At 51.9% G+C, this 16,919-nt stretch overlaps 9 non-coding genes across 9 annotated transcripts; all 9 read left to right on the top strand.

The window, feature by feature from the left end:
• The first annotated feature begins 1,251 nt into the window (after positions 1-1,251).
• Positions 1,252-1,323, top strand: Trnag-ccc (transfer RNA glycine (anticodon CCC)). The gene has a single exon. It is a non-coding gene; the product is annotated as a tRNA-Gly (tRNA).
• Positions 1,324-3,011: 1,688 nt separating this feature from the next.
• Trnag-ccc (transfer RNA glycine (anticodon CCC)) lies at positions 3,012-3,083 on the top strand. The gene has a single exon. It is a non-coding gene; the product is annotated as a tRNA-Gly (tRNA).
• Positions 3,084-4,771: 1,688 nt separating this feature from the next.
• Trnag-ccc (transfer RNA glycine (anticodon CCC)) lies at positions 4,772-4,844 on the top strand. Its single transcript has one exon. It is a non-coding gene; the product is annotated as a tRNA-Gly (tRNA).
• Positions 4,845-6,532: 1,688 nt separating this feature from the next.
• Trnag-ccc (transfer RNA glycine (anticodon CCC)) lies at positions 6,533-6,604 on the top strand. The gene has a single exon. It is a non-coding gene; the product is annotated as a tRNA-Gly (tRNA).
• Positions 6,605-8,292: 1,688 nt separating this feature from the next.
• Positions 8,293-8,364, top strand: Trnag-ccc (transfer RNA glycine (anticodon CCC)). The gene has a single exon. It is a non-coding gene; the product is annotated as a tRNA-Gly (tRNA).
• A 1,688-nt stretch (positions 8,365-10,052) lies between these two features.
• On the top strand, positions 10,053-10,124 carry Trnag-ccc (transfer RNA glycine (anticodon CCC)). The gene has a single exon. It is a non-coding gene; the product is annotated as a tRNA-Gly (tRNA).
• Positions 10,125-11,812: 1,688 nt separating this feature from the next.
• Trnag-ccc (transfer RNA glycine (anticodon CCC)) lies at positions 11,813-11,884 on the top strand. Its single transcript has one exon. It is a non-coding gene; the product is annotated as a tRNA-Gly (tRNA).
• A 1,688-nt stretch (positions 11,885-13,572) lies between these two features.
• Trnag-ccc (transfer RNA glycine (anticodon CCC)) lies at positions 13,573-13,644 on the top strand. Its single transcript has one exon. It is a non-coding gene; the product is annotated as a tRNA-Gly (tRNA).
• Positions 13,645-15,332: 1,688 nt separating this feature from the next.
• On the top strand, positions 15,333-15,404 carry Trnag-ccc (transfer RNA glycine (anticodon CCC)). Its single transcript has one exon. It is a non-coding gene; the product is annotated as a tRNA-Gly (tRNA).
• Positions 15,405-16,919: the final 1,515 nt, after the last annotated feature.

Raw genomic sequence — 16,919 nt, 5'->3', positions numbered from 1 at the left:
ACACACGCGAGACAGATATTTAAATTGCTGTGGGAGGCATCATAGCACATCAACACTGTAACACAAAAGGGGGAGAGTGGGGGTGAAAGGGGAAAGGTCCAATAGCACGCAGAGATCCCGCCTATCACCCATGTAATCACTAACCACGCCCACCTCTGCTTAACTTCATTAATCGAAAGGGAGCCGGCCGTTGGCTACCCCTGAGCGAAACGTTCAGACTTGTAGCTCGATGTGCAGATCATTTGGAATCTACGTGGCAGAGTCTCGCGGGAGACTGCATTTCCTATTGGCGGAGAAAGTGGGATGGCCTGTGGAGGGATCGAACCCATGACCTTCTCGTTACCAGCACGGACGCTATACCCCAAAGGGCTAACGAGCCACGCAACACTGTCGCATCAGCAGTCCAAAACCGCAAAATCATCTCCTCTTCCTTAAAAACGGCCCCGCCAATCACGTGAGCATGTATCTCTTTTCCTTGACTTTCTCTCACCTTATACTTGGAACCCAGAGCAGCAACACCACGAAGACGAAAAACGGCCCTGAGAAGATTTCTCATCTCAGCCTGGAAAATTGACGTTCCGCTACCAGTAATCGAACCCTGGCCTCCTGTGTGAAAGCCAGGTATCCTAGCCACTAGACCATACCGGACATACCTCAAGTATCAGCTACGTGTGAATGGGTCCAGAAATATTTCTCCTCCACGAACTTTACGGCCGAATCTGGCGACAACGCTGAACTCTGTCCGCCACCACGATCCCGCTTACTCACTCCCAAAGCGCCCAAGTCATACTACACAAACATCGCTTTCAGTCTCAAGTGTAAGTAGCAAAACTATAATTAGTAATAACTGCAAACAAACACTCTCACGTTGACGCAAAGGAGCCTGGGTGGTAATAAACTGTAAACACGGCTTTACCTCGCAAAAGCTATGCTGTGCGTTTCACCGTCGTGGAGAGTAAATGAGATGGCTGGGGTGAGGGTCGAACGTACGCCCTTGAGAAGACGTCACGCGCTGCCCACTGCGACAGGGAAGCACACAGGAATTCTTTTCCCACCATGCCGAACACGACAGGGTGGACTTCTCAGCGGAAGTCAGTCCTGCGTCTAGTTACAGTGCATCGCCCTGGAAGCGGCGTGGACCCGCGTTCGGATGTGCGGGCGGACAGGGCGCCTGCAGCAGGGTCGCTTCGGCCTCTGGTGGCAGCAGGGGCGGCAACGCATCGCGACACAGGATGCGTGCAGCGGAATGCGGCGGTGGTGGTGTAACGGTCAGCATGGTTGCTTCCCAAGCAGTTGAGCCGGGTTCGATTCCCGGCCACCGCAAGAGGGCTGTCGTTTTTGCGTAGCACAATAGTGTGTGTTCAACACCGTGCGATCCTCGAAATTGCCAAGTGTCGCTGCACAAGTAGTATCTGCTCGTCTCTCGCCTCGTTGCAGCTAAGTGGGCGGCCCCTTCATCGTGTGTCGACTTGGCCCGACTTTGCTCGACTGCCGCTCGCTGCCGCTCGGCGGCAGGGCCAATATGACAGAAGCAGTACGACAATCGGCTGCGAGAAACACGCTAATCAAGACTACCTTTCCTTTCCAATTCGAAAAGCTAAATTTTCATTTACAAATTTCGGAATTCTCACTGCTCCCCTACAGTGTTATCTACGATATTTGGGAAATTATCTGTGGGTTCGTACGGTTCTGTTACTGCCAAAGTCGTTCCTGCACTTTACGTTCGCTCTTTTTGCAAAGAACCTCTTTAAATTTTGGATCCTATGTTCGTTAACGTAATTTAAATTGCTGTGGGAGGCATCATAGCACATCAACACTGTAACACAAAAGGGGGAGAGTGGGGGTGAAAGGGGAAAGGTCCAATAGCACGCAGAGATCCCGCCTATCACCCATGTAATCACTAACCACGCCCACCTCTGCTTAACTTCATTAATCGAAAGGGAGCCGGCCGTTGGCTACCCCTGAGCGAAACGTTCAGACTTGTAGCTCGATGTGCAGATCATTTGGAATCTACGTGGCAGAGTCTCGCGGGAGACTGCATTTCCTATTGGCGGAGAAAGTGGGATGGCCTGTGGAGGGATCGAACCCATGACCTTCTCGTTACCAGCACGACGCTATACCCCAAAGGGCTAACGAGCCACGCAACACTGTCGCATCAGCAGTCCAAAACCGCAAAATCATCTCCTCTTCCTTAAAAACGGCCCCGCCAATCACGTGAGCATGTATCTCTTTTCCTTGACTTTCTCTCACCTTATACTTGGAACCCAGAGCAGCAACACCACGAAGACGAAAAACGGCCCTGAGAAGATTTCTCATCTCAGCCTGGAAAATTGACGTTCCGCTACCAGTAATCGAACCCTGGCCTCCTGTGTGAAAGCCAGGTATCCTAGCCACTAGACCATACCGGACATACCTCAAGTATCAGCTACGTGTGAATGGGTCCAGAAATATTTCTCCTCCACGAACTTTACGGCCGAATCTGGCGACAACGCTGAACTCTGTCCGCCACCACGATCCCGCTTACTCACTCCCAAAGCGCCCAAGTCATACTACACAAACATCGCTTTCAGTCTCAAGTGTAAGTAGCAAAACTATAATTAGTAATAACTGCAAACAAACACTCTCACGTTGACGCAAAGGAGCCTGGGTGGTAATAAACTGTAAACACGGCTTTACCTCGCAAAAGCTATGCTGTGCGTTTCACCGTCGTGGAGAGTAAATGAGATGGCTGGGGTGAGGGTCGAACGTACGCCCTTGAGAAGACGTCACGCGCTGCCCACTGCGACAGGGAAGCACACAGGAATTCTTTTCCCACCATGCCGAACACGACAGGGTGGACTTCTCAGCGGAAGTCAGTCCTGCGTCTAGTTACAGTGCATCGCCCTGGAAGCGGCGTGGACCCGCGTTCGGATGTGCGGGCGGACAGGGCGCCTGCAGCAGGGTCGCTTCGGCCTCTGGTGGCAGCAGGGGCGGCAACGCATCGCGACACAGGATGCGTGCAGCGGAATGCGGCGGTGGTGGTGTAACGGTCAGCATGGTTGCTTCCCAAGCAGTTGATCCGGGTTCGATTCCCGGCCACCGCAAGAGGGCTGTCGTTTTTGCGTAGCACAATAGTGTGTGTTCAACACCGTGCGATCCTCGAAATTGCCAAGTGTCGCTGCACAAGTAGTATCTGCTCGTCTCTCGCCTCGTTGCAGCTAAGTGGGCGGCCCCTTCATCGTGTGTCGACTTGGCCCGACTTTGCTCGACTGCCGCTCGCTGCCGCTCGGCGGCAGGGCCAATATGACAGAAGCAGTACGACAATCGGCTGCGAGAAACACGCTAATCAAGACTACCTTTCCTTTCCAATTCGAAAAGCTAAATTTTCATTTACAAATTTCGGAATTCTCACTGCTCCCCTACAGTGTTATCTACGATATTTGGGAAATTATCTGTGGGTTCGTACGGTTCTGTTACTGCCAAAGTCGTTCCTGCACTTTACGTTCGCTCTTTTTGCAAAGAACCTCTTTAAATTTTGGATCCTATGTTCGTTAACGTAATTTAAATTGCTGTGGGAGGCATCATAGCACATCAACACTGTAACACAAAAGGGGGAGAGTGGGGGTGAAAGGGGAAAGGTCCAATAGCACGCAGAGATCCCGCCTATCACCCATGTAATCACTAACCACGCCCACCTCTGCTTAACTTCATTAATCGAAAGGGAGCCGGCCGTTGGCTACCCCTGAGCGAAACGTTCAGACTTGTAGCTCGATGTGCAGATCATTTGGAATCTACGTGGCAGAGTCTCGCGGGAGACTGCATTTCCTATTGGCGGAGAAAGTGGGATGGCCTGTGGAGGGATCGAACCCATGACCTTCTCGTTACCAGCACGACGCTATACCCCAAAGGGCTAACGAGCCACGCAACACTGTCGCATCAGCAGTCCAAAACCGCAAAATCATCTCCTCTTCCTTAAAAACGGCCCCGCCAATCACGTGAGCATGTATCTCTTTTCCTTGACTTTCTCTCACCTTATACTTGGAACCCAGAGCAGCAACACCACGAAGACGAAAAACGGCCCTGAGAAGATTTCTCATCTCAGCCTGGAAAATTGACGTTCCGCTACCAGTAATCGAACCCTGGCCTCCTGTGTGAAAGCCAGGTATCCTAGCCACTAGACCATACCGGACATACCTCAAGTATCAGCTACGTGTGAATGGGTCCAGAAATATTTCTCCTCCACGAACTTTACGGCCGAATCTGGCGACAACGCTGAACTCTGTCCGCCACCACGATCCCGCTTACTCACTCCCAAAGCGCCCAAGTCATACTACACAAACATCGCTTTCAGTCTCAAGTGTAAGTAGCAAAACTATAATTAGTAATAACTGCAAACAAACACTCTCACGTTGACGCAAAGGAGCCTGGGTGGTAATAAACTGTAAACACGGCTTTACCTCGCAAAAGCTATGCTGTGCGTTTCACCGTCGTGGAGAGTAAATGAGATGGCTGGGGTGAGGGTCGAACGTACGCCCTTGAGAAGACGTCACGCGCTGCCCACTGCGACAGGGAAGCACACAGGAATTCTTTTCCCACCATGCCGAACACGACAGGGTGGACTTCTCAGCGGAAGTCAGTCCTGCGTCTAGTTACAGTGCATCGCCCTGGAAGCGGCGTGGACCCGCGTTCGGATGTGCGGGCGGACAGGGCGCCTGCAGCAGGGTCGCTTCGGCCTCTGGTGGCAGCAGGGGCGGCAACGCATCGCGACACAGGATGCGTGCAGCGGAATGCGGCGGGTGGTGGTGTAACGGTCAGCATGGTTGCTTCCCAAGCAGTTGATCCGGGTTCGATTCCCGGCCACCGCAAGAGGGCTGTCGTTTTTGCGTAGCACAATAGTGTGTGTTCAACACCGTGCGATCCTCGAAATTGCCAAGTGTCGCTGCACAAGTAGTATCTGCTCGTCTCTCGCCTCGTTGCAGCTAAGTGGGCGGCCCCTTCATCGTGTGTCGACTTGGCCCGACTTTGCTCGACTGCCGCTCGCTGCCGCTCGGCGGCAGGGCCAATATGACAGAAGCAGTACGACAATCGGCTGCGAGAAACACGCTAATCAAGACTACCTTTCCTTTCCAATTCGAAAAGCTAAATTTTCATTTACAAATTTCGGAATTCTCACTGCTCCCCTACAGTGTTATCTACGATATTTGGGAAATTATCTGTGGGTTCGTACGGTTCTGTTACTGCCAAAGTCGTTCCTGCACTTTACGTTCGCTCTTTTTGCAAAGAACCTCTTTAAATTTTGGATCCTATGTTCGTTAACGTAATTTAAATTGCTGTGGGAGGCATCATAGCACATCAACACTGTAACACAAAAGGGGGAGAGTGGGGGTGAAAGGGGAAAGGTCCAATAGCACGCAGAGATCCCGCCTATCACCCATGTAATCACTAACCACGCCCACCTCTGCTTAACTTCATTAATCGAAAGGGAGCCGGCCGTTGGCTACCCCTGAGCGAAACGTTCAGACTTGTAGCTCGATGTGCAGATCATTTGGAATCTACGTGGCAGAGTCTCGCGGGAGACTGCATTTCCTATTGGCGGAGAAAGTGGGATGGCCTGTGGAGGGATCGAACCCATGACCTTCTCGTTACCAGCACGACGCTATACCCCAAAGGGCTAACGAGCCACGCAACACTGTCGCATCAGCAGTCCAAAACCGCAAAATCATCTCCTCTTCCTTAAAAACGGCCCCGCCAATCACGTGAGCATGTATCTCTTTTCCTTGACTTTCTCTCACCTTATACTTGGAACCCAGAGCAGCAACACCACGAAGACGAAAAACGGCCCTGAGAAGATTTCTCATCTCAGCCTGGAAAATTGACGTTCCGCTACCAGTAATCGAACCCTGGCCTCCTGTGTGAAAGCCAGGTATCCTAGCCACTAGACCATACCGGACATACCTCAAGTATCAGCTACGTGTGAATGGGTCCAGAAATATTTCTCCTCCACGAACTTTACGGCCGAATCTGGCGACAACGCTGAACTCTGTCCGCCACCACGATCCCGCTTACTCACTCCCAAAGCGCCCAAGTCATACTACACAAACATCGCTTTCAGTCTCAAGTGTAAGTAGCAAAACTATAATTAGTAATAACTGCAAACAAACACTCTCACGTTGACGCAAAGGAGCCTGGGTGGTAATAAACTGTAAACACGGCTTTACCTCGCAAAAGCTATGCTGTGCGTTTCACCGTCGTGGAGAGTAAATGAGATGGCTGGGGTGAGGGTCGAACGTACGCCCTTGAGAAGACGTCACGCGCTGCCCACTGCGACAGGGAAGCACACAGGAATTCTTTTCCCACCATGCCGAACACGACAGGGTGGACTTCTCAGCGGAAGTCAGTCCTGCGTCTAGTTACAGTGCATCGCCCTGGAAGCGGCGTGGACCCGCGTTCGGATGTGCGGGCGGACAGGGCGCCTGCAGCAGGGTCGCTTCGGCCTCTGGTGGCAGCAGGGGCGGCAACGCATCGCGACACAGGATGCGTGCAGCGGAATGCGGCGGTGGTGGTGTAACGGTCAGCATGGTTGCTTCCCAAGCAGTTGAGCCGGGTTCGATTCCCGGCCACCGCAAGAGGGCTGTCGTTTTTGCGTAGCACAATAGTGTGTGTTCAACACCGTGCGATCCTCGAAATTGCCAAGTGTCGCTGCACAAGTAGTATCTGCTCGTCTCTCGCCTCGTTGCAGCTAAGTGGGCGGCCCCTTCATCGTGTGTCGACTTGGCCCGACTTTGCTCGACTGCCGCTCGCTGCCGCTCGGCGGCAGGGCCAATATGACAGAAGCAGTACGACAATCGGCTGCGAGAAACACGCTAATCAAGACTACCTTTCCTTTCCAATTCGAAAAGCTAAATTTTCATTTACAAATTTCGGAATTCTCACTGCTCCCCTACAGTGTTATCTACGATATTTGGGAAATTATCTGTGGGTTCGTACGGTTCTGTTACTGCCAAAGTCGTTCCTGCACTTTACGTTCGCTCTTTTTGCAAAGAACCTCTTTAAATTTTGGATCCTATGTTCGTTAACGTAATTTAAATTGCTGTGGGAGGCATCATAGCACATCAACACTGTAACACAAAAGGGGGAGAGTGGGGGTGAAAGGGGAAAGGTCCAATAGCACGCAGAGATCCCGCCTATCACCCATGTAATCACTAACCACGCCCACCTCTGCTTAACTTCATTAATCGAAAGGGAGCCGGCCGTTGGCTACCCCTGAGCGAAACGTTCAGACTTGTAGCTCGATGTGCAGATCATTTGGAATCTACGTGGCAGAGTCTCGCGGGAGACTGCATTTCCTATTGGCGGAGAAAGTGGGATGGCCTGTGGAGGGATCGAACCCATGACCTTCTCGTTACCAGCACGACGCTATACCCCAAAGGGCTAACGAGCCACGCAACACTGTCGCATCAGCAGTCCAAAACCGCAAAATCATCTCCTCTTCCTTAAAAACGGCCCCGCCAATCACGTGAGCATGTATCTCTTTTCCTTGACTTTCTCTCACCTTATACTTGGAACCCAGAGCAGCAACACCACGAAGACGAAAAACGGCCCTGAGAAGATTTCTCATCTCAGCCTGGAAAATTGACGTTCCGCTACCAGTAATCGAACCCTGGCCTCCTGTGTGAAAGCCAGGTATCCTAGCCACTAGACCATACCGGACATACCTCAAGTATCAGCTACGTGTGAATGGGTCCAGAAATATTTCTCCTCCACGAACTTTACGGCCGAATCTGGCGACAACGCTGAACTCTGTCCGCCACCACGATCCCGCTTACTCACTCCCAAAGCGCCCAAGTCATACTACACAAACATCGCTTTCAGTCTCAAGTGTAAGTAGCAAAACTATAATTAGTAATAACTGCAAACAAACACTCTCACGTTGACGCAAAGGAGCCTGGGTGGTAATAAACTGTAAACACGGCTTTACCTCGCAAAAGCTATGCTGTGCGTTTCACCGTCGTGGAGAGTAAATGAGATGGCTGGGGTGAGGGTCGAACGTACGCCCTTGAGAAGACGTCACGCGCTGCCCACTGCGACAGGGAAGCACACAGGAATTCTTTTCCCACCATGCCGAACACGACAGGGTGGACTTCTCAGCGGAAGTCAGTCCTGCGTCTAGTTACAGTGCATCGCCCTGGAAGCGGCGTGGACCCGCGTTCGGATGTGCGGGCGGACAGGGCGCCTGCAGCAGGGTCGCTTCGGCCTCTGGTGGCAGCAGGGGCGGCAACGCATCGCGACACAGGATGCGTGCAGCGGAATGCGGCGGTGGTGGTGTAACGGTCAGCATGGTTGCTTCCCAAGCAGTTGAGCCGGGTTCGATTCCCGGCCACCGCAAGAGGGCTGTCGTTTTTGCGTAGCACAATAGTGTGTGTTCAACACCGTGCGATCCTCGAAATTGCCAAGTGTCGCTGCACAAGTAGTATCTGCTCGTCTCTCGCCTCGTTGCAGCTAAGTGGGCGGCCCCTTCATCGTGTGTCGACTTGGCCCGACTTTGCTCGACTGCCGCTCGCTGCCGCTCGGCGGCAGGGCCAATATGACAGAAGCAGTACGACAATCGGCTGCGAGAAACACGCTAATCAAGACTACCTTTCCTTTCCAATTCGAAAAGCTAAATTTTCATTTACAAATTTCGGAATTCTCACTGCTCCCCTACAGTGTTATCTACGATATTTGGGAAATTATCTGTGGGTTCGTACGGTTCTGTTACTGCCAAAGTCGTTCCTGCACTTTACGTTCGCTCTTTTTGCAAAGAACCTCTTTAAATTTTGGATCCTATGTTCGTTAACGTAATTTAAATTGCTGTGGGAGGCATCATAGCACATCAACACTGTAACACAAAAGGGGGAGAGTGGGGGTGAAAGGGGAAAGGTCCAATAGCACGCAGAGATCCCGCCTATCACCCATGTAATCACTAACCACGCCCACCTCTGCTTAACTTCATTAATCGAAAGGGAGCCGGCCGTTGGCTACCCCTGAGCGAAACGTTCAGACTTGTAGCTCGATGTGCAGATCATTTGGAATCTACGTGGCAGAGTCTCGCGGGAGACTGCATTTCCTATTGGCGGAGAAAGTGGGATGGCCTGTGGAGGGATCGAACCCATGACCTTCTCGTTACCAGCACGACGCTATACCCCAAAGGGCTAACGAGCCACGCAACACTGTCGCATCAGCAGTCCAAAACCGCAAAATCATCTCCTCTTCCTTAAAAACGGCCCCGCCAATCACGTGAGCATGTATCTCTTTTCCTTGACTTTCTCTCACCTTATACTTGGAACCCAGAGCAGCAACACCACGAAGACGAAAAACGGCCCTGAGAAGATTTCTCATCTCAGCCTGGAAAATTGACGTTCCGCTACCAGTAATCGAACCCTGGCCTCCTGTGTGAAAGCCAGGTATCCTAGCCACTAGACCATACCGGACATACCTCAAGTATCAGCTACGTGTGAATGGGTCCAGAAATATTTCTCCTCCACGAACTTTACGGCCGAATCTGGCGACAACGCTGAACTCTGCCCGCCACCACGATCCCGCTTACTCACTCCCAAAGCGCCCAAGTCATACTACACAAACATCGCTTTCAGTCTCAAGTGTAAGTAGCAAAACTATAATTAGTAATAACTGCAAACAAACACTCTCACGTTGACGCAAAGGAGCCTGGGTGGTAATAAACTGTAAACACGGCTTTACCTCGCAAAAGCTATGCTGTGCGTTTCACCGTCGTGGAGAGTAAATGAGATGGCTGGGGTGAGGGTCGAACGTACGCCCTTGAGAAGACGTCACGCGCTGCCCACTGCGACAGGGAAGCACACAGGAATTCTTTTCCCACCATGCCGAACACGACAGGGTGGACTTCTCAGCGGAAGTCAGTCCTGCGTCTAGTTACAGTGCATCGCCCTGGAAGCGGCGTGGACCCGCGTTCGGATGTGCGGGCGGACAGGGCGCCTGCAGCAGGGTCGCTTCGGCCTCTGGTGGCAGCAGGGGCGGCAACGCATCGCGACACAGGATGCGTGCAGCGGAATGCGGCGGTGGTGGTGTAACGGTCAGCATGGTTGCTTCCCAAGCAGTTGAGCCGGGTTCGATTCCCGGCCACCGCAAGAGGGCTGTCGTTTTTGCGTAGCACAATAGTGTGTGTTCAACACCGTGCGATCCTCGAAATTGCCAAGTGTCGCTGCACAAGTAGTATCTGCTCGTCTCTCGCCTCGTTGCAGCTAAGTGGGCGGCCCCTTCATCGTGTGTCGACTTGGCCCGACTTTGCTCGACTGCCGCTCGCTGCCGCTCGGCGGCAGGGCCAATATGACAGAAGCAGTACGACAATCGGCTGCGAGAAACACGCTAATCAAGACTACCTTTCCTTTCCAATTCGAAAAGCTAAATTTTCATTTACAAATTTCGGAATTCTCACTGCTCCCCTACAGTGTTATCTACGATATTTGGGAAATTATCTGTGGGTTCGTACGGTTCTGTTACTGCCAAAGTCGTTCCTGCACTTTACGTTCGCTCTTTTTGCAAAGAACCTCTTTAAATTTTGGATCCTATGTTCGTTAACGTAATTTAAATTGCTGTGGGAGGCATCATAGCACATCAACACTGTAACACAAAAGGGGGAGAGTGGGGGTGAAAGGGGAAAGGTCCAATAGCACGCAGAGATCCCGCCTATCACCCATGTAATCACTAACCACGCCCACCTCTGCTTAACTTCATTAATCGAAAGGGAGCCGGCCGTTGGCTACCCCTGAGCGAAACGTTCAGACTTGTAGCTCGATGTGCAGATCATTTGGAATCTACGTGGCAGAGTCTCGCGGGAGACTGCATTTCCTATTGGCGGAGAAAGTGGGATGGCCTGTGGAGGGATCGAACCCATGACCTTCTCGTTACCAGCACGACGCTATACCCCAAAGGGCTAACGAGCCACGCAACACTGTCGCATCAGCAGTCCAAAACCGCAAAATCATCTCCTCTTCCTTAAAAACGGCCCCGCCAATCACGTGAGCATGTATCTCTTTTCCTTGACTTTCTCTCACCTTATACTTGGAACCCAGAGCAGCAACACCACGAAGACGAAAAACGGCCCTGAGAAGATTTCTCATCTCAGCCTGGAAAATTGACGTTCCGCTACCAGTAATCGAACCCTGGCCTCCTGTGTGAAAGCCAGGTATCCTAGCCACTAGACCATACCGGACATACCTCAAGTATCAGCTACGTGTGAATGGGTCCAGAAATATTTCTCCTCCACGAACTTTACGGCCGAATCTGGCGACAACGCTGAACTCTGTCCGCCACCACGATCCCGCTTACTCACTCCCAAAGCGCCCAAGTCATACTACACAAACATCGCTTTCAGTCTCAAGTGTAAGTAGCAAAACTATAATTAGTAATAACTGGAAACAAACACTCTCACGTTGACGCAAAGGAGCCTGGGTGGTAATAAACTGTAAACACGGCTTTACCTCGCAAAAGCTATGCTGTGCGTTTCACCGTCGTGGAGAGTAAATGAGATGGCTGGGGTGAGGGTCGAACGTACGCCCTTGAGAAGACGTCACGCGCTGCCCACTGCGACAGGGAAGCACACAGGAATTCTTTTCCCACCATGCCGAACACGACAGGGTGGACTTCTCAGCGGAAGTCAGTCCTGCGTCTAGTTACAGTGCATCGCCCTGGAAGCGGCGTGGACCCGCGTTCGGATGTGCGGGCGGACAGGGCGCCTGCAGCAGGGTCGCTTCGGCCTCTGGTGGCAGCAGGGGCGGCAACGCATCGCGACACAGGATGCGTGCAGCGGAATGCGGCGGTGGTGGTGTAACGGTCAGCATGGTTGCTTCCCAAGCAGTTGATCCGGGTTCGATTCCCGGCCACCGCAAGAGGGCTGTCGTTTTTGCGTAGCGCAATAGTGTGTGTTCAACACCATGCGATCCTCGAAATTGCCAAGTGTCGCTGCACAAGTAGTATCTGCTCGTCTCTCGCCTCGTTGCAGCTAAGTGGGCGGCCCCTTCATCGTGTGTCGACTTGGCCCGACTTTGCTCGACTGCCGCTCGCTGCCGCTCGGCGGCAGGGCCAATATGACAGAAGCAGTACGACAATCGGCTGCGAGAAACACGCTAATCAAGACTACCTTTCCTTTCCAATTCGAAAAGCTAAATTTTCATTTACAAATTTCGGAATTCTCACTGCTCCCCTACAGTGTTATCTACGATATTTGGGAAATTATCTGTGGGTTCGTACGGTTCTGTTACTGCCAAAGTCGTTCCTGCACTTTACGTTCGCTCTTTTTGCAAAGAACCTCTTTAAATTTTGGATCCTATGTTCGTTAACGTAATTTAAATTGCTGTGGGAGGCATCATAGCACATCAACACTGTAACACAAAAGGGGGAGAGTGGGGGTGAAAGGGGAAAGGTCCAATAGCACGCAGAGATCCCGCCTATCACCCATGTAATCACTAACCACGCCCACCTCTGCTTAACTTCATTAATCGAAAGGGAGCCGGCCGTTGGCTACCCCTGAGCGAAACGTTCAGACTTGTAGCTCGATGTGCAGATCATTTGGAATCTACGTGGCAGAGTCTCGCGGGAGACTGCATTTCCTATTGGCGGAGAAAGTGGGATGGCCTGTGGAGGGATCGAACCCATGACCTTCTCGTTACCAGCACGACGCTATACCCCAAAGGGCTAACGAGCCACGCAACACTGTCGCATCAGCAGTCCAAAACCGCAAAATCATCTCCTCTTCCTTAAAAACGGCCCCGCCAATCACGTGAGCATGTATCTCTTTTCCTTGACTTTCTCTCACCTTATACTTGGAACCCAGAGCAGCAACACCACGAAGACGAAAAACGGCCCTGAGAAGATTTCTCATCTCAGCCTGGAAAATTGACGTTTCGCTACCAGTAATCGAACCCTGGCCTCCTGTGTGAAAGCCAGGTATCCTAGCCACTAGACCATACCGGACATACCTCAAGTATCAGCTACGTGTGAATGGGTCCAGAAATATTTCTCCTCCACGAACTTTACGGCCGAATCTGGCGACAACGCTGAACTCTGTCCGCCACCACGATCCCGCTTACTCACTCCCAAAGCGCCCAAGTCATACTACACAAACATCGCTTTCAGTCTCAAGTGTAAGTAGCAAAACTATAATTAGTAATAACTGCAAACAAACACTCTCACGTTGACGCAAAGGAGCCTGGGTGGTAATAAACTGTAAACACGGCTTTACCTCGCAAAAGCTATGCTGTGCGTTTCACCGTCGTGGAGAGTAAATGAGATGGCTGGGGTGAGGGTCGAACGTACGCCCTTGAGAAGACGTCACGCGCTGCCCACTGCGACAGGGAAGCACACAGGAATTCTTTTCCCACCATGCCGAACACGACAGGGTGGACTTCTCAGCGGAAGTCAGTCCTGCGTCTAGTTACAGTGCATCGCCCTGGAAGCGGCGTGGACCCGCGTTCGGATGTGCGGGCGGACAGGGCGCCTGCAGCAGGGTCGCTTCGGCCTCTGGTGGCAGCAGGGGCGGCAACGCATCGCGACACAGGATGCGTGCAGCGGAATGCGGCGGTGGTGGTGTAACGGTCAGCATGGTTGCTTCCCAAGCAGTTGATCCGGGTTCGATTCCCGGCCACCGCAAGAGGGCTGTCGTTTTTGCGTAGCACAATAGTGTGTGTTCAACACCGTGCGATCCTCGAAATTGCCAAGTGTCGCTGCACAAGTAGTATCTGCTCGTCTCTCGCCTCGTTGCAGCTAAGTGGGCGGCCCCTTCATCGTGTGTCGACTTGGCCCGACTTTGCTCGACTGCCGCTCGCTGCCGCTCGGCGGCAGGGCCAATATGACAGAAGCAGTACGACAATCGGCTGCGAGAAACACGCTAATCAAGACTACCTTTCCTTTCCAATTCGAAAAGCTAAATTTTCATTTACAAATTTCGGAATTCTCACTGCTCCCCTACAGTGTTATCTACGATATTTGGGAAATTATCTGTGGGTTCGTACGGTTCTGTTACTGCCAAAGTCGTTCCTGCACTTTACGTTCGCTCTTTTTGCAAAGAACCTCTTTAAATTTTGGATCCTATGTTCGTTAACGTAATTTAAATTGCTGTGGGAGGCATCATAGCACATCAACACTGTAACACAAAAGGGGGAGAGTGGGGGTGAAAGGGGAAAGGTCCAATAGCACGCAGAGATCCCGCCTATCACCCATGTAATCACTAACCACGCCCACCTCTGCTTAACTTCATTAATCGAAAGGGAGCCGGCCGTTGGCTACCCCTGAGCGAAACGTTCAGACTTGTAGCTCGATGTGCAGATCATTTGGAATCTACGTGGCAGAGTCTCGCGGGAGACTGCATTTCCTATTGGCGGAGAAAGTGGGATGGCCTGTGGAGGGATCGAACCCATGACCTTCTCGTTACCAGCACGACGCTATACCCCAAAGGGCTAACGAGCCACGCAACACTGTCGCATCAGCAGTCCAAAACCGCAAAATCATCTCCTCTTCCTTAAAAACGGCCCCGCCAATCACGTGAGCATGTATCTCTTTTCCTTGACTTTCTCTCACCTTATACTTGGAACCCAGAGCAGCAACACCACGAAGACGAAAAACGGCCCTGAGAAGATTTCTCATCTCAGCCTGGAAAATTGACGTTCCGCTACCAGTAATCGAACCCTGGCCTCCTGTGTGAAAGCCAGGTATCCTAGCCACTAGACCATACCGGACATACCTCAAGTATCAGCTACGTGTGAATGGGTCCAGAAATATTTCTCCTCCACGAACTTTACGGCCGAATCTGGCGACAACGCTGAACTCTGTCCGCCACCACGATCCCGCTTACTCACTCCCAAAGCGCCCAAGTCATACTACACAAACATCGCTTTCAGTCTCAAGTGTAAGTAGCAAAACTATAATTAGTAATAACTGCAAACAAACACTCTCACGTTGACGCAAAGGAGCCTGGGTGGTAATAAACTGTAAACACGGCTTTACCTCGCAAAAGCTATGCTGTGCGTTTCACCGTCGTGGAGAGTAAATGAGATGGCTGGGGTGAGGGTCGAACGTACGCCCTTGAGAAGACGTCACGCGCTGCCCACTGCGACAGGGAAGCACACAGGAATTCTTTTCCCACCATGCCGAACACGACAGGGTGGACTTCTCAGCGGAAGTCAGTCCTGCGTCTAGTTACAGTGCATCGCCCTGGAAGCGGCGTGGACCCGCGTTCGGATGTGCGGGCGGACAGGGCGCCTGCAGCAGGGTCGCTTCGGCCTCTGGTGGCAGCAGGGGCGGCAACGCATCGCGACACAGGATGCGTGCAGCGGAATGCGGCGGTGGTGGTGTAACGGTCAGCATGGTTGCTTCCCAAGCAGTTGATCCGGGTTCGATTCCCGGCCACCGCAAGAGGGCTGTCGTTTTTGCGTAGCGCAATAGTGTGTGTTCAACACCATGCGATCCTCGAAATTGCCAAGTGTCGCTGCACAAGTAGTATCTGCTCGTCTCTCGCCTCGTTGCAGCTAAGTGGGCGGCCCCTTCATCGTGTGTCGACTTGGCCCGACTTTGCTCGACTGCCGCTCGCTGCCGCTCGGCGGCAGGGCCAATATGACAGAAGCAGTACGACAATCGGCTGCGAGAAACACGCTAATCAAGACTACCTTTCCTTTCCAATTCGAAAAGCTAAATTTTCATTTACAAATTTCGGAATTGTCACTGCTCCCCTACAGTGTTATCTACGATATTTGGGAAATTATCTGTGGGTTCGTACGGTTCTGTTACTGCCAAAGTCGTTCCTGCACTTTACGTTCGCTCTTTTTGCAAAGAACCTCTTTAAATTTTGGATCCTATGTTCGTTAACGTAATTTAAATTGCTGTGGGAGGCATCATAGCACATCAACACTGTAACACAAAAGGGGGAGAGTGGGGGTGAAAGGGGAAAGGTCCAATAGCACGCAGAGATCCCGCCTATCACCCATGTAATCACTAACCACGCCCACCTCTGCTTAACTTCATTAATCGAAAGGGAGCCGGCCGTTGGCTACCCCTGAGCGAAACGTTCAGACTTGTAGCTCGATGTGCAGATCATTTGGAATCTACGTGGCAGAGTCTCGCGGGAGACTGCATTTCCTATTGGCGGAGAAAGTGGGATGGCCTGTGGAGGGATCGAACCCATGACCTTCTCGTTACCAGCACGACGCTATACCCCAAAGGGCTAACGAGCCACGCAACACTGTCGCATCAGCAGTCCAAAACCGCAAAATCATCTCCTCTTCCTTAAAAACGGCCCCGCCAATCACGTGAGCATGTATCTCTTTTCCTTGACTTTCTCTCACCTTATACTTGGAACCCAGAGCAGCAACACCACGAAGACGAAAAACGGCCCTGAGAAGATTTCTCATCTCAGCCTGGAAAATTGACGTTCCGCTACCAGTAATCGAACCCTGGCCTCCTGTGTGAAAGCCAGGTATCCTAGCCACTAGACCATACCGGACATACCTCAAGTATCAGCTACGTGTGAATGGGTCCAGAAATATTTCTCCTCCACGAACTTTACGGCCGAATCTGGCGACAACGCTGAACTCTGTCCGCCACCACGATCCCGCTTACTCACTCCCAAAGCGCCCAAGTCATACTACACAAACATCGCTTTCAGTCTCAAGTGTAAGTAGCAAAACTATAATTAGTAATAACTGCAAACAAACACTCTCACGTTGACGCAAAGGAGCCTGGGTGGTAATAAACTGTAAACACGGCTTTACCTCGCAAAAGCTATGCTGTGCGTTTCACCGTCGTGGAGAGTAAATGAGATGGCTGGGGTGAGGGTCGAACGTACGCCCTTGAGAAGACGTCACGCGCTGCCCACTGCGACAGGGAAGCACACAGGAATTCTTTTCCCACCATGCCGAACACGACAGGGTGGA

This window comes from Schistocerca gregaria, unplaced genomic scaffold, assembly GCF_023897955.1.
Source record: "Schistocerca gregaria isolate iqSchGreg1 unplaced genomic scaffold, iqSchGreg1.2 ptg001085l, whole genome shotgun sequence".
NCBI classification, from domain to species: domain Eukaryota; kingdom Metazoa; phylum Arthropoda; class Insecta; order Orthoptera; family Acrididae; genus Schistocerca; species Schistocerca gregaria.
The sequence above is the reverse complement of the archived record's forward strand: the minus strand, read 5'-3'. Positions and strand labels throughout refer to the sequence as shown.